This window comes from Natator depressus, chromosome 8 (assembly GCF_965152275.1).
Source record: "Natator depressus isolate rNatDep1 chromosome 8, rNatDep2.hap1, whole genome shotgun sequence".
Classification (NCBI taxonomy): Eukaryota; Metazoa; Chordata; order Testudines; family Cheloniidae; genus Natator; species Natator depressus.
In genome coordinates, this window is record NC_134241.1 from 65,254,295 (window position 1) to 65,274,908 (window position 20,614).

The 20,614-nt window shown below is 42.1% G+C and overlaps 1 protein-coding gene and 1 long non-coding RNA gene across 5 annotated transcripts in view; one reads left to right on the forward strand and one right to left on the reverse strand.

Moving 5' to 3' along the window:
- Positions 1 to 4,616: 4,616 nt before the first annotated feature.
- On the reverse strand, positions 4,617 to 12,070 carry LOC141992302 (uncharacterized). Its single transcript, XR_012640569.1, has 4 exons — positions 11,669 to 12,070; positions 9,107 to 9,290; positions 6,312 to 6,504; positions 4,617 to 5,908 (listed from the first exon to the last, which is right to left on the reverse strand). It is a non-coding gene; the product is annotated as an uncharacterized LOC141992302 (long non-coding RNA).
- Positions 12,071 to 12,223: 153 nt separating this feature from the next.
- WDR47 (WD repeat domain 47) overlaps positions 12,224 to 20,614 on the forward strand; it is a 36,639-nt gene continuing 28,248 nt past the window's right edge. The window contains exon 1 of one of the 4 annotated variants that reach the window (XM_074961195.1): positions 12,224 to 12,419. The gene's annotated coding sequence lies outside the window, so the exon portion shown is untranslated. The remainder of the gene's footprint in view (positions 12,420 to 20,614) is intronic. The other 3 variants (XM_074961197.1, XM_074961194.1, XM_074961196.1) reach the window with 3 other exon arrangements.

Genomic DNA, 20,614 nt, shown 5'->3' on the forward strand with positions numbered 1-20,614 from the left:
CATGAATTCTAAAATAGGCAAATTTTTATTTGATCTATTTAATGGACTTAAATCAGGTCAAATGGATGCTCATTCATATATTTCAACGTTTCATAGGAATTCTAATTCCACCATGAAACTCTACTAATACAATTTGGATAGTTCTTGAAGCCTGAGAACATAAAAAATGAAGACAATTAAACACTATAAAGTTATTTTAATAAGAACATCACTGTTCCCAAAAGTTTGAAGTCCATTTTTTTCTTTTAAATTGGCAGAACTACTTTAAATACCTGAATTTCATAGATGTTGAACACCCTGAAAATCTCATTGGCTATAAAGGGCAAATGGGATGCTTGGTAGCTCTCAGAGTGTACTTACACTGTTAAAATTTCTTACTCTCCTCACAATTTGGTTAAATACAGAGAGATTCTATGAGCCTCATTCTTAGCTCCACTCAAGTACCCAGGAAGCCATCCTAACTGGCTTCCTAAATAGTCCCTTTAGGTGGGGGATGTTGCTTTTTGTGGCCTGAACAGTTAGCCAGCAGTTACCCAATATTCAGAATCCTATGGGTTGTTTCTGTTAGGAGGAGAAATTGATGAATACAAAAGATATTTCTTTGATGCAGTCCTACTCCCAGAAACACTTCCATCAAACAATGTCCAGCAAAACCCTTCTTCCCCCATAGTTCAGTTTCTCACCAGCCTTGCATGAGGCATGTGTGTTGGGGGATGGCTCTTATTTTTTCAGCTATCCTACTCCAAAAAGGCGCTTAACTGCTTCTTGCATTTATCCTGTGTGAAGGGCGGCTGTCATGCGCACCAGCTTCACAGAGGTTTCACAGATGGCATAGCAGCTTTATGCCATCCACTAACTCCACTGCCTGCAGCAGAGAGAATTCCTGCAAGAAAGGGGCAGAATATTACGTAAATTAAGTTGTCCTGGGATAAGAGGGAAGATCCTTTTATGGATTGAGAACTGGTTAAAAGACAGGGAATAAAGGATAGGAATAAACGGTAAATTTTCAGAATGGAGAGGGGTAACTAGTGATGTTCCCCAAGTGTCAGTCCTAGGACCAATCCTATTCAACTTATTCATAAATGATCTGGAGAAAGGTGTAAACAGTGAGGTGGCAAAGTTTGCAGACGATACTGAACAGCTCAAGATAGTTAAGACCAAAGCAGACTGTAAGAACTTCAAAAAGATCTCACAAAACTAAGTGACTGGGCAACAAAATAGCAAATGAAATTTAATGTGGATAAATGTAAAGTAATGCACATTGGAAAAAATAACCCCAATTATACATACAATATGATGGGGGCTAATTTAGCTTCAACTAATCAGGAAAGAGATCTTGGAGTCATCGTGGTTAGTTCTCTGAAGACGTCCACGCAGTGTGCAGCGGCAGTCAAAAAAGAGGATAGGATGTTAGGAATCATTCAAAAAGGGATAGAGAATAAGACGGCGAATATCTTATTGCCCTTATATAAATCCATGGTACTCCCACATCTTGAATACTGCGTACAGATGTGGTCCCCACATCTCAAAAAAGATATACTGGCATTAGAAAAGGTTCAGAAAAGGGCAACTAAAATGATTAGGGGTTTGGAATGGGTCCCATATGAAGAGAGATTAAAGAGGCTAGGACTTTTCAGCTTGGAAAAGAGGAGACTAAGGGGGGATATGATAGGGGTATATAAAATCATAAGTGGTGTGGAGAAAGTTAATAAGGAAAAGTTATTTACTTGTTCCCATAATATAAGAACTGGGGGCCACTAAATTAAATTAATGGACAGCAGGTTTTCTTCTTCACGCAGCGCACAGTCAACCTGTGGAACTCCTTGCCTGAGGAGGTTGTGAAGGCTAGGACTCTAACAGGTTTTAAATGAGAACTAGATAAATTAATGGAGGTTAAGTCCATTAAGGGCTATTAGCCAGGATTGGTAAGGAATGGTGTCCCTAGCCTCTGTTTGTCAGAGGGTGGAGATGGATGGCAAGAGAGATCACTTGATCATTACATGTTAGGTTCACTCCCTCTGGGGCACTTGGCATTGGCCACTGTTGGCAGACAGGATACTTGGCTGGATGGACCTTTGGTCTGACCCAGTATGGCCATTCTTATATCTCTACACCTCAGTGATCTTCAGCAGACAGAATGACCCTTTTGGTTGATAGGCAGCTAAGTGTAACTTAGCACACCACTGTGGCTCAGCTCTAAGTTATACCAGGGAGAGGACCAGCCCTGGGACCAAGGGAAACACATGGTGATTTAGAACTACCTTTATTTCCCGACCCACAGCTATGCAGAGCATATCTTGCCTGTAGATGAGGATCTAGCCCTAGCTATCTGCAGATACCTTTTTCCAATTGCTCTATTATTTTTATTAAATAAAGATGTTAAAACCTTGGCCCTTGCAGACCTATCTAGTTGTATCATCGCTGATACTAAAACAGCATTTCTTTGCCACTTTCTAGTGTTTTTGAGAGCTGAGCAAGCAGTCCTTAAAGAAGTGTGGCCATAAAGTGTGACCTTGAGATCCATAACCCCTTCCGAGTGTACTGTCAGCTTATGTTTAGTTAGCTAAGCTTTTCAAACTGTGACATTCCAAGTATCCTGCATTTTAAACAAGACTTCAAATTATCTTATTCTAAATTTGGACTTTATAGAAGTCCAACAATTTAAAGGAAACCATTCTATACCTCCACAGCTTCTCTCTCTTTTCTTATAAAGAAATCACAATTTAGTTTTTCTATAGCTAAACACAGCAATTCTAGGAAAAGATCAAAACATTACCATTGTGGAATCAAAGCTGACGGGTAAAGTGAGGTACATGCAGACTCTTAGACCTGCTCACCTACACTTACTGATGTAAAAGGCAGTTTAAAGAGGGCTTCTCACATGTAGAGGAGCCAGAAGAAGAGGTAAGTTACAATTAGTGATGGGGCTACTTTAAACTTACACCTTCCTGCTAGAAAGAAAAGCAAGTACATTCCTATCTTCTTGTGAATTACACCAGCTAAGATTCCCTCACAGTCATTCTCACTGGGCTGTGTAAGTTACATGTTGACAATAAGCATGAATCTAAGCCCTGGTCTACACTACAGGGTTAGGTCGAATTTAGCCATGTTAGGTCGATTTTATAATGAATGCGTCTACACAAGCAACCCCATTCCATTGACCAAAAGGGCTCTTAAAATTGACTTCTGTACTCCTCCCCGACGAGAGGAGTAGTGTTAAAATCGACTTTGCTAGGTCAAATTTGGGGTAGTGTGGATGCAAATCGATGTTACTGGCCTCCGGGAGCTATCCCAGAGCGCTCCAATGTGACCACTCTGGCCAGTGCTTTCAACTCCGATGCACTAGCCAGGTACACAGGAAAAGCCCCAGGAACTTTTGAATTTCATTTCCTGTTTGGTCAGCGTGGTGAGCTCAGCAGCACAGGTGACGATACAGTCCCCCCAGAATCGCAAATGAGCTCCAGCATGGAGCGAACGGGAGACACTGGATCTGATTGCTGTATGGGGAGAAAAATCTGTGCAGACAGAACTCTGATCAAAAAGAAGAAATGCTAATATATATGCCAAAATCACACAGGGCATGATGGACAGAGGCTACAACAGGGACACACAGCAGTGCTGTGTGAAAGTCAAGGAGCTCAGGCAAGCCTACCAAAAGACAAAGGAGGCAAACGATTGCTCTAGATCAGAGCCCCATAAATGCTGCTTCCATGATCAGCTGCATGGCATTCTGGGGCGGGGGGGGGAAGAGACCCTACCACTACCCCACCACTGTCCGTGGGCACCTGCAAGGGGGGAGTCTCACGCAACAGGGAGGAGGAGGAGAACGTGCAGCAGGCAAGCGGTGAATCCGTTCTCCCCGGCAGCCAGAACCTTTTTATCACCCTGGAGCCAATACCCTCCCAAGGCAGGATCCCAGACCCTGAAGATGGAGAAGGCACCTCTGGTGAGTGCACATTTGTAACTACAGTACGGGGTTTAAAAGCAATAGTGTTTAATGTTTGATTTGCCCTAAAGACTTGGGATGCATTCGCGGCCAGTACAGCTACTGAAAAAAGTCTGTTAACGCGTCTGGAGATGGAGCGGGAATCCTCCAGGGATATCTCCATGAAGCTTTCCTGGAGGTACTCTGAAAGCCTTTGCAGAAGGTTTCTGGGGAGGGCTGCCTTATTTCGTCCTCCATGGTAGGACACTTTACCACACCAAGCCAGTAGCAAGTAGTCTGGAATCATTGCAGCACAAAGCATGGCAGCAAATGGTCCTGGGTTTTGGTTGCATTCAAGCAACATTCGGTCTTTATCTTTCTGTGTTAGCCTCAGGAGAGTGATATCATTCGTGGTCACCTGGTTGAAATAGGGGAATTTTTGTAAGGGAACAGTAAAAGGACCCCGTTCATGCTGGGCTGTTTGTGCTTGGCTAAAAGGGATCATCCCATAGCCACGCGGCAGGGGGAGGGGTCATCCCATAGCCACGTGGCTACAATAAGCAATGTGCCCTTGTCGTTCCCTCCTCCCCCACCCGACCTGGGCTAACTTATCAGTTATCTCCCTTTTTTTAAAATTAATAAAGAAAGAATGCATGGTTTCAAAACAATAGCGACTTTATTTCCTTTGCCAGCTGTGATGGAAGGGGAGAGGGTGGTTGGCTTACAGGGAATTAAAATCAACAAAGGGGGCGGGTTTGCATCAAGGAGAAACACACACAACTGTCACACCGTAGCCTGGCCAGTCGTGAAACTGGTTTTCAAAGCCTCTCTGATGCCATAAATGTCTCCCCCTTACTCGCTCAGATATTGTGGAGCACACAGCAAGCAGCAATAACAATGGGAATATTGGTTGTGCCAAGGTCTAACCTAGTCAGCAAACCATGCCAGCGAGCTTTTAAACGTCCAAAGGCACATTCTACCACCGTTCTGCACTTGCTCAGCCTATAGTTGAACAGCTCCTGACTACTGTCCAGGCTGCCTGTGTATGGCTTCATGAGCCATGGAAGCAAGGGGTAGGCTGGGTCTCCAAGGATAACTATAGGCATTTCAACATCCCCAACAGTAATTTTCTGGTCTGGGAAGTAAGTCCCTTCTTGCAGCTGCTCAAACAGCCCGGAGTTCCTAAAGATGCGAGCGTCATGCACCTTTCCCAGCCATCCCACGTTGATGTTGGTGAAACGTCCCTTGTGATCCACCAGTGCTTGCAGCACCATTGAGAAGTACCCCTTGTGGTTTATATACTGGTTGGCAAGGTGGTCCGGTGCCAAGATAGGGATATGCGTTCCGTCTATCGGCCCACCACAGTTAGGGAAACCCATTGCAGCAAAGCCATCCACTATGACCTGCACATTTCCCAGAGTCACTACCCTTGATAGCAGAACATCAGTGATTACATTGGCTACTTGAATCACAGCAGTCCCCATAGTAGATTTGCCCACTCCAAATTGATTCCCGACTGACTAGTAGCAGTCAGGCATTGCAAGCTTCCACAGGGCTATTGCCACTCGCTTCTCAACTGTCGGGGCAGCTCTCATCTTGGTATTCCTGTGCTTCAGGGCAGGGGAAAGCAACTCACAGAGTTCCAGGAAAGTGGCATGAGAAAGTTTTGCTGCCACTGGGAATCATCCCATACCTGCAAGACTATGTGGACTCTCAGGTCTGTGCTTGTTTGCCGGGCCCAGAATCGGCATTCCACTGTATCAACCAGCCCCACTGCCGCCAAGATGTCCCAATTGCCACATCCCGTGCTTTCAGGAACGTTTGTGTCCATGTTCTTCTCACAATCGTCCTCGTGCTGCCGTCTCTTAGCTAGGTTCTGTACATACTGCAGTACAATGCGCGAGGTGTTTACAATGCTCGCAACAGCAGCAGTGAGCTGAGCGGGCTCCATGCTTGCCATGCTATGGCGTCTGCACGGGTAACCTAAGAAAAAAGGTGCAAAATGATTGTCTGCAGTTGCTTTCACGGGGAGGGAGGAAAAACTGACGACATGTACCCAAAACCACCCGTGACAATGTTTTTGCCCCATCAGGCATTGAGAGCTTAACCCAGAATTCCAATGGGCAGCGGAGACTGTGGGAAGAACTGTGGGATAGCTTCCGACAGTGCACCGCTCCATGAGTCGATGCTAGCCACGGTAGTGAGGATGCACTCCGCCGACTTAATGCGCTTAGTGGGGACATACACAATTGACTGTATAAAATCGATTTCTAAAAATCGACTTCTATAAAATCGACCTAATTTCGTAGTGTAGACATACCCTAAGAGAGCTAAGTAAGCCAAGGGAGCCACACAAAAACAATGAAAGGGCCAGAAGACGACTCACCTTCAATTTGGCCTTCAAAGTCTAGGGGAGTCCTCACTGACCAGCAAGATTTGGGAACACTGGATCCAAAGCATTCAATTCTGTTTTTTAAGAGAGGGAGTTCTTCAGACCTTACTCTTTAGTGACTCCCCTGGCTAACTGAAGAGCAATATTCAGGGATCCTAGTTTTCCGTGATATAAAAAACAAAATTCTCTGATAAAAAAAAAACATAAAAATCTGTGTTTTGCATGATTAAAATTAAACACTGAACTTTAGTTGCCCTAGCCACTATATATATAGGGATCAGTTGAACACAATGTCTTATTGATATATTTACAATTTTCAAGCAAGTTCAAAGTCTACCAGTGCCATCAATCATTTTAATAAAATTAATAGAATTGCAATGTGTATATCTTACATATACCAAATACTTCTATGTCTGTTCTCTATTGTCAGAAAATTGTTTTTTTTTTTAAATGCACAAAAATGCTGGAGTGATCTAGACACAGTATATTGTTTCTTTACCGTTGTCAATGGCCCTACCGTTTCAGCCTTTTGTTTTCATTCAGTTTGTTTAGCGCTTTCCATATGTTCCACAACCGTTTGCTTTCGAATGAAATTTACAGCACTGCTGCATACGCTACAGAACAGCACATTAACATCAACATGAAATTTGCCCTTGCCAAACTCAATGACACTGTCTTCAAGAATGATTTTTAAAGTTTCTGGCATCTTTTCATAACTTTTAATTAACTTACATTGGGCGGCTGAAGTGAAATTTGAGATGCATTAAAACACTAAGCTGTATATATCAGAAGCAGTTTATTATATGTTTAGCTATGTAAATTTAAAGCACATTCAAAAATCAACCACAAGAGGGGGAGGCTGCATGCATTAAATAAGGGACATTGGTACTTTTAGTAAAATTTAGTTAATACATGTTTTTATTTTTTCACAAAATGTAAAAACTAAAGATTCTCTGTAAAGACACAAATTCTGCGTTCTTCTGTGGCAAATGGATTTCTAAGATCCCTGGACATAATGATAGGCCAGAAAGACTGATCAAGCTATGGGACCTTGAGATAGAGGGCAGGAAAGTGGAATTAACAGTTCTACTAAAAGAAAAGGAGTATTTGTGGCACCTTAGAGACTAACAAAATTTAAATCCTTTTCTTTTTGCGGATACAAACTAACACGGCTGCTACTCTGAAACAGTTCTACTAAGAAATTTTACAAAAAGAAATCCCTCCAAGCTCTTCCCAAAACTCACTAAACATGTGGATGTGATATATATTTAAGAATAAGACCTCGTCTACAAATGAAAGTTAATATGGAATAAGGTAGGGTGTGAATTTAAAATACATCAGCTATTCCTGATTAACTCCAACTGTAGATGTTCTTATTCTGGAATAAGAGTGCTTTATCTATTTTCTGGATTAAGCTAATTCAGAATAAAGCACTTTATTCTAGAATATGAGCATCCACGGATACAGTTGATCAGGAATAGCTATTCTGGAATGACTTCCCATTTAGACAAGCCTTAAATTGTCATTACTTGGATCTGCAAGAAGGCAGCAGATATCCTGAAAGGAATTTCTGTGACCCGCATAAGATGCATCACAAAGTACTATGTCTATGATACATGAGCTTTATGTATACATAGACTGACAAAAATAAGCAGTAATAGCTACGTATGTTTTTATGTCACTGCTAATCTGATAATGGAGTCTTTCAAAGCTCAATATGTACTTTATTAGCTCTTAATCTTTATGCATCAAACAGCGTTTGCCTCATCCTTCCCACAACATCACAGACCTAACTCCTGGTATAACAAGACCTGACAAGAGCACACAAGTCAACAGTTATTAAAATGATCTGGATGCAGATTATCTTTTGTCGTTTGATCTACCTCGAAACTGGAATTGTTAATACAAAGATGAACTAAAGGTTGTCTAGTTTCATTGAAGGCTCTCTAAGCAATTCTAGCTCCTTTGCGGAAGAGAAGGTAAGTGAGAAAGTCTTTTATTGGACCAATGTCTGTGGGTCCAATCACCTCACCCACCTTGTCTCTCTACTATCCTGGGACCAACACAGCTACAACAACACTGCAAATCCAGGCTCTGTTGTTCTTCTAGGCTGACCTCTCAAAGGAAGCTAACTGCACCTTCTCTGAGGACAGAAGTCTGCAGGGATTTGGTCTATCCTGACTAAGGAGCCTGTATTCCCCACACAGGGGTAATTCCCACACATGGAAGTGTAACCACTTTGAACTCAGAATTTCTTCATCATCCTCTGTGTGCATGGTGGGGAGGCTTACTCCCAATACAAAAGACTGAGTCTCAGGGGTTCCACTGGAGACAAATCATCTGCACTAAGGACCTGTGCCTCCACATACTCCACCGAAGTATTAATGGATTAGCCACAAACAAAATCAAGATAGACTTTTCCTTTAATTCATATGTGTTTTTGCTAATGCTTTGACTGATTAAAACTGAAATAACATTTAAAATTAATGCATTTTTCAAAATTTATGCTAATAGATACCTTTTTGCATTTTTCTCAGCTTGGCCAGTGAAACTAAACAGGTCCAGTTCCCATTTGTTTATAGTCACTTTCATTTCCTTATGCACCATCAGGTTGCTGATGTATTGCAGAATATGTACATTTCTTTTAAATGGTGCATTTAATTCTTTTAAAAATCATTATATTTTCTGATAATAAACACCTGCAATGCCCATTCACTCCAATGAGAGATGAGGGAGCTCTGAATCTGAGTGATATTTTTACATGTAAATGGACACATTCATTATCTTACCTGAGAGTCAAGTTACATGCGATGTGATATCAGAACTGTAATCATACAGAAGGGCTTCCTTCCAGGACCTGAAAGTCGTGTATTCATAGCCCTTCAATTGCAAAGTCACTGCTGAGTAGCTGGCACTTTGTCTGCATCACTCTTCACAGGACAAAGAGTTTGGCATCCTTTTATGTATTCCTTTCTAGAAAATAAAGAGAATAGGATAAGAGGGTTGAAAGACTTATTTTTTCTTGTACATTTTGGCTGTTTCTAAATAAAACAGAAACAAATTGTTTCTTTCAGGGTGTGACTCAGTGCGCTATTGAGCGCCTCACAGAATCAGCGACCCAGGGAGGTCTCAATCCTACTATACTGAAATCAGTGGTAATCCTTCCAGTACTCCAATGAAACTCTTAGATGGTCATATTTTCCCATTCTTCTACCCTCTTCACCACAGAGTTGTTATATATGTCCATTTTGTAAGGGTTAGAAGTGAGAAATATCTATTACTATCCATGTGGTGTTGGTACATTTTGTGGTTTGTGTTTTTTAAATGCTGCACTAAATACTCTAAAGCACTCCCTTCTGCACCCCATCTCATGTGACTGATTAATACTAAGAAATTGAAATATACATAAGAGGCACTGAAAAATGAAAATCTCTAATAAATGGAAACAATTATTTATTTCATCCAATTAAAGGTCTCAAGAATGAAGTGGTCTGCCTCAGTTCAAGATTTTAAAGATCGTTACCATAATTAAATAAGGCAAAACAGATTTGCTGTAGCACACAGGAAAATGTGAGAAGACAGCAGAACAACATTCCAAGACTAACCTGAAAACCGGGGGGCTCACATCTAGTAATTAAATATATTGCCAATACGCCATAAGTCTCCACTGCATGAGCAAGGGAAATATGATTGTAAGCGCACCCTGTCACTGTTTGGTGTTCATAATGCGTTATCCCAAGGGAAACAAGTGCATCTGTTCTATATTAATTGTAGGTGATTTTTCAGTAGTTTGAAAGATATTTAAGCAAGTATTATACATACAAAACAGTGTTACAGTAATATAGCCAAACCACAAAAAGATTAAGGAGCTATATAGTAATAAAACAAAGGTTTCAAGGCACATTTTTATGGAGCCATTATCGGGGGTGTGTGTGAAAAAAGAGGACACATAGAGTGCATCTTAATTCCCACATCCCCTGCACATGCATGCAGCCATTCTTCTTCTTATACAATAGTAAGCGCAAAGGAGGTGGGATGGATAACCTGACCACCAGTGCTCCACAGCTTTAAAGGCATGTGGTCTGCCAGCTAGGGTTCCCAACCCTACATATGCATATTGTAGTAGGGAGCATTGTTCTTTTCTGGAAAAGCCAAGTGATTCCCCACCTCTTACTGTGATGGCAGAGAGGTCCAGGAACTCACCATGCAGCTGGCAATACTTTACTCATCCCCAACGCAAATACATTCAAGACTAGATTTTCATGATGTGTATTTGGAGGCATACATATGCTATCATTGTATACATATTTACTCTATATATGTGGACAGTGAAAAAGAATACTATGGTGATATGCAGCACAGAAATAAATAAATAAATAAGTCTAATAACGTTGAGCTTTCCTGGCAGTCACTGGACCTGAAATCTATCTTCCTTGTCAATCCCTTATTGCAATTTGCTTATGCCATGGGCCCTGCCCTAATTTTTGCCGATGTTCACTGCCTCCAGGCCAACACATTAAAAAAACCACAGCATTCTACGTAGAAACTGCTCTGCTTTGCTAACAATTTACACCCACAGACTGACTGGTGTTCAACTCATTGAATATTTAAGGACAGTTAGCTAAGAGGCCTTGTGCTTTGATCATACCCTCCTTTTGACACTTTCCGGTCTTTGTTTTATAACAAGATACTTTACAAAGAAGATCAAAACAAATCCAAGTGCCAGCAACTTTTAATTATGAGCAAGATAGCTCATTATTTGTGGTCTACCTGCCCTTTGCTGATTGCAGTGGGTCTGACATGGGAGGAATCTTTTGTTCCTGGCTGCTAGGTTATTTATATATTTTTCCATGTGATTCACCACATACCTGAGCACCTCATAAACATGAATGAAGTTATCCATACAACACCCCTCTAAAGCAGGAAACTCTTTTTTATCACCATTTTACAGACGGGAAAGTGAGGCACAGACACACTGACCTGTCCAAAGCTACCCCTTACTAGCTATAGCAGAGTTGAAAACAGAATCCAGAGTTCCTAAGTCCCAGTCCAGTACCTTAGCCACAAAACCTCTGCAGATCTGCCTCTCCTCCAGATACACTAGTCTCCAACTCCTACCTACAAGTCTGGGCTCAACTAAACCTGCTTGGTCGGTGCACACCCAGACTAATGCAAGGGATGGGAAATGTTCAAGGTGACAATCAGTGCTACAGAGATGCTCTGCGGTGTGCCAGGAGCAGGTGAACTGTGCAGCAGCGCAGAATCCAGGCAGAGCCATGGCAAACCATTTAGGAAAATGAACCATCTTTTACAAGGTGGTGAAGCGTAGGCAGACACATTAAGTAATTTACCCGGCAGAGTTTCCTTCATTAACATGCATACGTCCCTGCTAGCCAGGGTTAGTTTCTGGGGCTGCACAGCTCTCTCCCAGCTCCAAGCCGAGTGACCACTTCAGAAGAACTTTTCCTTCTGCGTTGTCCTAAAACGTGAACCGTTTTCGCAGCTGCCTTCAAGGCGAGCTCGTGTTTCCAGCCGCAACGTCCGTACTCCGGGGAGGCCGCGGGTGCAGGTAACGCTCCTTCCCCACCGCAGCCGCCTGCAGCGGGGCCCGCTTCTTTCCGCCTTCCCCATCGGTTCCGTCCGGACCAGCAGCGGGTGTCAGAGGGTCCCGGCCGGGGCCCGCCCAACGCTCCTGTCACGGCCCCAGGCGGGCGCCCAGCAGCCTCAGCCCCTCCTCAGAACTTCCTAGGACAGCGGGCAACCGATGCACCCGGCTTCCCCCGCCCCCGCCATCCCTGACCCCTCCCCACGGAGCAGCCGCCCCTGCCCCTCCCCGTCTCCCGTTTCCATTCCAGCGGCTGCGCGGTCACCTCGCACCGGCGCGGGGCGGGGCCTGAGGAGCGGCGCTGCCGGGCCCCGATTGGCGGAGCAGCTTGACAACCGCAGTCAGGGAGCCGGAGCAGCCAGAAGCGGAGCCGTAGGGTCGGGGCAGACGCCGAACTGGACCCCCTTATTCCTGGGCCAGGGACCCGCCGCCATTTTGCGTCCCTCCCATCCGTTCCGTGCTTATCTCTGCGTCCGGGCCCCCCGGACCCCCCTCAGGTGGGTCCCCTCTGGCGTCGTGGGGAGCAACCTCGGGCTGCCTAGGGAGAGTCCTGGCCTGCTGGGGACCCCTTCCTGCGGGGGCCAGGCTGGCACCTCCCGAGATGGGGTGATGGCAGGCAACGGGGGAGGAGAGTGTCTGGGAGGGAGCAAACCGTGGAGGGGCGGGAGGAGGGGAGTGGGAGCAGGAGCTGGGGTGGGGTGGCGGCGGGCCTGTCAGAGAAAGGGGGGGTAGAAGAGAGTCTGGGGGTGTGTGTGACAGCGGGAGCTCTGAAGCGGGGAAGCCCCAGGGGATGACAGGACCCCCTGTCATGGGGAGGAGGGGAGGAAGTCTCCTGCTAGACAGTGGAGCGGAGGGTGGTGCTGAAGGGAACAGGCGAGACAACAGCCTGGCTGCTTTGATGCTGGTTTGGCGAAAGCCCATTCATCTTGGCATTCTCTCCTACCCCGCCCCACACCCCGGTATCCTCCAGTCTAAATGTGGTGCGTGTTCCTGTTCTGTGGCCTGCAGCCCCGGTTCATTTCCCCCGTGAATAGCAAGGGGACAGTGTGGTTCTAGCCTGATTCCTCTGTTGTGATCCTGGCATCTAAGTACTGATTTCCCTTTGTTGTAGCGTCACAGGGCAAGTCTCCTATAATTAGGTGCCTTGGACATAAAAATGTGTCGACTCTTAGCATCCTTGTGTTTACATAAACGAGATGCTGTTTCTTTTGTGCCTTTACTGCTGACAAATGGGATGTATAAATATGGTGCATTAAACCTTAATATTTAAGTACAGTAATCTCACTATGAAGTCCTACATGTTCTTAGTTCTTCTGAGTAAACATTCTGGAAATATTTTCTGTATCTTGATGCTGTATCATTAAGTACCTGTACCTTATTGTTTCAGGATTTTGAGTAGCAAAAAGGAGAAAATACTCTTAAATACACATGAGAAAAAACGAATGAAGTATGCTGATGTGTAAAAGTGGTGTGCCAGTGACTACTTAGTCAAAACACACTAGCTAGTTGCTAGATTGTCAATTATTTTTCTTAGTAAAAATTGTTTCCTTTTTCCTCTTTATACCAACATACAAGTATTGTGTGGTTTAATTTCACTTTTTTTTTTTGGCATCCATCATACACTTCTCTGTGTGACGTGCATGTATAATCTAGACAAAGCATTCAGGTTGTAAAAGAAACTGATTAAAGGCAAGGAAATCTGCCGGTCAGTTTTCAAATACGGTAGTTTAAATGTTAATGAAGTATGTAATATTGTGTCTCTCTAAACTGGGCCTTGGAGCACCTCCTTGTGGTCTGCCATATGAAACACTTGGATGCTAAGCAATGGGGTTGTGGAGAAAGAGAGAGAGGATGGTGCATGATAGAATCTTTACTTTAACAACTGATCAGTGGAATGGAAAAAAGTTGAGCCATTGAGTTAACGCTGTTCATTTGGGGGCCAGGTATGGGAAAATGCGTTGTATAATTCCTCCTTATACACAGGTTTGTTTTTTTTAATTAAAATCGTAGTACCTGTATTGTAATGTAGTTTATATGAATTTTTATATTACACTGTTGCTAAGGGCTAAGTGATTTCCAGTGATTTTCACCCTATATATCCCTATTTCATGGGGATTAATTCAGATAAAAACTTGGCTCAGAGAATGTACTTTTTAAATATTTCCTCTTTTCTTTAGGGCATCTTAGAATAATTGAGGACAGAGTGAAAATGGATCCACAAGTTAATGACTTGGGCCCAGATCCTGCAATGAACTCTCTGCATGGACAGACTCCTATGCTCACATGGAGATTATCAGTGCAGAATCAGGGGCTAGGTTACTCTAGAATGAATGAATAAAAATGTGTCTAATATTTCACACCAAGAAGTAAACACTTTTTTATTATTTTTTTATTTTAAATGTTTTTTCTTTTTTTCCCTTAATACTACTTACAGAGCTCTTTTCTGTGAAGTTGTTTATGCTGCAACAGTTATTATTGTGAGAGAGTCTCTTCAGAAGTGTCTGCATTTTAAAAGGCTTATAGTTTTACAGCTTGTTATTTACACCTGTTAGGAAAACTAGACTTCTGAATGCATTTTGCTCTTCTGTGTACAGAGATATATGAAGAGACTCTGGAATATTTGTAATATAATGAAAAAATATAAAAGGAGTATGTCGGAGATATTTTTAGGCCAGAAGTTTAAAACTTCTTACACAAATTAAGGGGGTGAATATTGTCTTTAAAAAAACAAAACAGAATTAAGAATATGTTCTCTTTAATTGTCTATTTATCCCTTAATAACTGTTGCTTAGAACTAGTACAAACATCCGTTATTTTAGACTTTCAAAAGTCTAAAAGAATTCCCAGTATGACTGCCCCTCAGTCAATGATCATTATCTAAGGGCACTAACATTTTATTTTAGAAATGCATTGCTATCTAAAATGTGAACAAATCTGGTGTTTTTAAAACTCCCTTACAAAGTTCTTTTTGTAACCTCTACTAAAAGGCCATAGATGCAAGTTTGCACAATTGGAGTTATCATTCCATTTATCGGCAAACACCTTGTGTAGAATGTTAAGTTTAAATTATGCCCCCAAGAATAGATATTTCCTGATTCTGTTGCCCTACCAATACTTATAATACTCTGTTTTTTTGTTTTTTTGTTTTACATTTTTTTAAAGGAAAACCAGCACAGAAATCTGAACGCTTGGGATATAAATGCAAAGAAAGGAATTTTAAACCTAACACTGTCCCTCAGTCATTCTTGAGTATTAGTGCTTGATCAGATCATTGGTGACGTTATGTGCCATATGTGCTGGCAATACAGTGTCACAGGGGGATGGTATGAAGATGCAGCTTGAGCTCTAACTATGAGTTTTCCTGCTGCTCTGTGTTTAATACCTATAATGTTTTCAAAAACTGATATATAAACACACATTTCACAAGATCCTGTGTGCAAACTTCTGGATTTTTCATATTGCATACTTTACAGCTCATTGTTCCAGTGCATAACTTGACTGTTTAATGCATATGAGTGTAGTAAATCTGAGGGGTTTTTTTTCTTGTTATCCTTAAAAACCTTCAATTAAATGAAATTTTTTTCTGTAGTAGACCTCTCATTTATTCTGGCTCATTGCCATTAGACTAGCAATTGTGCAGTATCCCTCTCATCTGCATTTTCAGTCAGTCTCTTCAGACTCGTGTTAATGAATTCCCAGCATGGTGCATCTTTTCCTCAGAAATTCAATGTCCCACAACAGTGTTTTTTTTTTTTTTTAAATGGGGCCCAAAAAATGTTGCCATAACTGACAATGAATCAATAAACAGTCTTTAGGTCCTGTCCTGCAAGATGTTCAGGACCTCCTGGATTGTATTGAGTGGCCTTTATTTCAATTGCAGGCAGAATGTAAGTAGTCAAAATGTAATTATCCATGTTGGAATTTGGCAAGAACACTAAATGAGCATGCACCTACTCTTGAAGAAAGTACCATGAAATCTGGAAACAGATGATACTTGTTCTCTTGCAGGACTGGACTGTTTTGGACCTAATCCTGCTTCCACTGAAGTCACTGGCAAAATTCGTTTTGGTTCCAATGGAAGCTGGCTCAAAAGGAAGACACTCTGAGCTCCTCATTTTAGTTCCAGATACGACTGATTTATTTTAATTATGAATTTATTTTAGTTATTTTGGTGTCAAACGCTTACCAAACCATTGACACTCTAAAGTACTGACTAGGATTATATGAAACCTCAGATTTTCTCTTTGCATATTGTAATAAGATGTAAATTTCTCATGCAGTAGCTTAGTTTATTATGATATGGTGGCGTTTTTGTTGTCAGTGACAATTTTGTTTGCAAAATGGGGCTCAGCTGTTGTTGGTCCACTGAAATTGTTAGTTCTCTTATCTCTAAAGGTATGCAGAATGAATATTCCTCTGTAGTCCCTATCTAAAAAAAATTGTATAGCTGTAGAACTTTACACCTGCATTCAAAGATCGAAGTTACTTGTGTGGAAGATGAGTGCTGCTTTTACATGTTGCAGTGCCATAGAATTCTCCTAGAATAAGTTTGCGGAAGCAGGACTGTTCCTGGTTTAAAGACGTGGTGGTTGTCTTTTGTGCTGATAACTTCTTTTACTGTCACAGCTGTTAGATCTTTCACTTAATGTAATTGTACTTCCAAGAACGGTATTGTATATCACATTGGTTTCTGCATCAGTAAGGTGTGTAATATTTAACTTTAATGCAGTCGTGGAAGGCACGTAGAGCCTGTACTCCTATTTAGCTTTGATCTGTGGTGCCATCCAATCCAAACAAAAGTCCAAGCTAAATGTTCCATTGCTCAGTTGGAGGTCTTATTCTGCATGAACTGTACTAGTAATATCCTAGTAAAGAGATTCATTTTAAGGTTGGGGACTAGTTTTACCTGTCTGCTAGGAAATTCAATAGTTCAATAAAAGCTCTAATATCATAAAACATAGTAAAAGGCAAATCTGAAGTCTAGAGACCTACCTTGGAAGATGAGGTTGGGGATAAAGGTGTTGACACTTCAGTATTACAGTATATGTTCTGATAAGGTTGTTAGTTTCCTCCTTCCCTCTTAAAGATATGACTGGATTATCTTCTAGGACCAAAAAAACCCTTTCCCAGTTGTAGAAAGAGAATTAGAATAATGATGAAAGAAGAGCATCTGTCAGCATTAGGGAGGGAATGACATCTCACCATTCAACAGCTTTTTGAAGTAAACACAAAACTATGCAACTCTGTTTCCTTTCATTATTTTATTCCTGGGGGAATTCTGTGCCACAAAATTAAAAATTCTGCACACAATATTTTAAAATTCTGCATATATTATTTGTCAAAATATCACAATATAATCATGCTGGTTTCAATTATTTAGGTAATTTATTTAAATTAAAATACAGTGGATAGAGAATGGGAGTGGGGAGCGTTGAAGGAAATCCCCAAACCCCCTTGCCTAATAATAATGTAACTAGGTTTGACCTTTTATATCTAGTTATTAGTCCACAGATATATCCAGCCATATGCTCAGTGTTACATCATAGGCACTGAAGAGCAAGTGAGGGCTGGGGAACCAAACTCACAATTTATATTGGCTACTGACCATCACCGGAAAGGTCAGTAATAAACAGTTCATGGAGCAAATTTTGATAAGAAATTTTTTCAGTCCAAAAATTTAGACCAGTTCTAATCACTAAAGCACTTTACACCACTCTGGCCATGTAAAGGAGCCTTAAAACTTTTACATCTGTTTTATACTACTGGGGGAATTCACAAAGAGAATGGGAACAATTCACTAAGCGGGCGGGCTGCTATGTTCTGCTCTGCCTGAGGGAACAGCCTGTGCCACGCCTACCTCCTCAGACCCACCCAGAAGCCCTTCTCCTCCATGCCGAGCGTGCCGCAATAGTGAGTGAGAGGGACAGAGTCTCTCTCTCTCTCTCTCTCTCTCTCTCTCACGCATGACTGCCCACCCCTTCACACACCCCTGGTAGTTATTTATGTCCCTATTTGCTTCTCCAGGTGCCCAAACGGACCTGCCTGTGCTGCCAGAGAGGGGAGCGTGACTGCTCTTGTGGCTTTCCTTTGCTCCCCTGTCAGAAGTCATATTTCTGCGGGGAAGCAAAGAAATCTGCGGGGGACATGAATTCTGTGCACACGTAGTGATGCAGAATTCTCCCAGGAGTAATTATTTACATAAAATGTTCTGTGAGCCAGCTGACTCTTAAATAGAAAAAAAAACTTGCCAGCTGAGAGCATAGGCCCAAATAATGGTTGTGCCTGCCATTGGAGCCACTAGAATATTTAATGATGACTAGAGCCTTCTGTGACTAAAACATGAATTAAAACTAGTCATATTAACAGAAGGCAGGCTATTCTAGGTGGCACAGCCAAATGTACACTGCTCCAAAATAAACAAGGCTGCTCTAACTGAATAATTTTTCCAGTCAAGTGTTCTGGGGCGGGGGGGGGGGGGAACAATTAAAGAAAACTGGCATACAGCTAAAGGAAGAATATGGAAAATGCTATGATTTAACTGGTATAATATTAAAAAAAAGTCTGAGTTGTCATATCTGTTAGAATTCAGCAGCATAAGTTTACTCTGAACAGCGAGAACTTTCAGATTCAAGTATTTATTCTTTCAGTTTTCCTGTTGACTGTGCCTGGTAAATAGTTCATCTGTTCACTAATCCCTCATAACACATTTTACCTGGAAAATCAAGCTAAACTGATTATTCAAACTTGATATGGCAAACTTCTTTTTATTTCTGTCTCTTGCTTTTTGATTACTATTTTCAATACTTTCCAAATTGGAAGTAGATTAGTAATTACCTGCCCCTAAGTGGAGGACCGCTAGAGTATGCACCACATCTTGAAGTTGACTTGGGAACCACATCCTTTCCCGTTAGCAGTCATTTAACATCCCAGTTGCAATTACTTACTTATGTGGAAAAGTAATATTAGAAAAGTGTATATTTTAGATATGCCTAATATATTTTTTGTCATTCTTGAAATGATGAGAAAAAAGTACAACTCTCCCTACTTCACACAACATTTTTCATTTTACTCTCTGTGGTTGTTTCTCTTCCCTTACTCATATTTCTTTTCCTCTTCATTACCCCCTTGTCCTCTGCAGACTAGCCACCTGGCTCTCTTGTCCCCTGTTTTCCTGGACATTCTTTCCTACTGATGGCTCCAGTCCTTGAGAATAGCTTCACTTTCCTCTCTTGTTGCCAGCTGCTTTTAGGATATGTCTATACCAGGGGTTCTCAAACTTCATTGCACAGTGACCCCCTTCTGGCAACAAAAATTACTATGCAACCCCAGGAGGGGGGACTAAAGACTGAGCCCGCCTGAGCTCTGCCGTCCCGGGTGAGGGGGCCAAAGCTGAAGCCCAAAGGCTTCCACCCTGACTGGGGGGCATGTAACCTTAGCCCCGAGCGGTGGGGCTCAGGCTTCAGCTTCAGCCCCGGGTGGTGGGGCTTGGGCTTGGGCTTCAGCCCTGGGCCCAAGCAAGTCTAACACCAGCCTCAGCAACCCCATTTTGGGATCGTGACCCACAGTTTGAGAACCCCTGGTCTATACTACACCAGGGAGTGAGCCTCCGAGCCTGATTAGATAGACTTGTGCTAATGGCACACTGAAAATAGTAGACTGGATGTTGAGACTTTTGCAGAGACTTGGCAGAGATCCAGCAGGTCACGTGGGCTTGAGCACCTGAGGTGCAATGTCCACGTCGCTATTTTTAGTACTCTAGCTCGATCCCCTCAGGCTGGAAGGTTCATTACCACTGCAATGTAGAAATACCCTTACAGTTCACCCTGGGCTCCTCTTTGCAATGAAGAGCTCCTGAAAAGATGGTACTGTGTGATCTGCAAGCTTTCTACAGACCACCAGCAAGTTCCCAGTGGAACATGGTATGGGAGCCATTGCTCTAGAGTAGAGTTTCCAAGATGTTGCGCACCCTCACCCCTAACTGATATCAGAGAGTTGAGGTATTTAACATCTTGCAGGAATAAGCCAGTGAACTAGGAAGCTATCCCAGATTTCCAAATAGAGATGTATGCCTTTGCTTGCCCATGCTTCTGTGGAGGGGTCTTGAGTCAAGTTTGACATTTAGATTCCCCATAAAACATTGCAATGGAAATAGGCCTCCTTACAAAGTAAGGATGGAAAGTCCTGGCTTACTTACCATGTACTGTTTCAAAATGGCAAAATAAATCAAGATAGTGCTTCTTATCTCTCATAAAATTGTTCTTCATGTATCTTTTGTATAATTATAAACTCTTACATGGATAAAAGTATCTCATGCATACCTTAAATACTCAAATACTATTCTGTTATCTTGTATTTCCTTTTCTGAGAGAAAGAGACTGAAGTCTTGCAAATGGAAATTTTATTCCAGGGTAAAAATATAGTTGAAAACTTCTTGATCAGCTCATTTCAGTGGTCCACTTCATGAACTCAGGGTACAAATGGGTAGTCACAGTTTCAGGATCAAGTCGGAGTTATGGCTGCATGCTCAAATGCATGAGATTGATTTTCTAAATCCCACTAACCAATTTTGGAATACTACAATATTCAGTATTGTCAAAACAAACGTTTATATGCAATCTCTGGTCAACAGCATTTGATGACAAGGCATAAGACAAGATATTGACCATATTACTTACTTTGTTTTTTCTCTCTA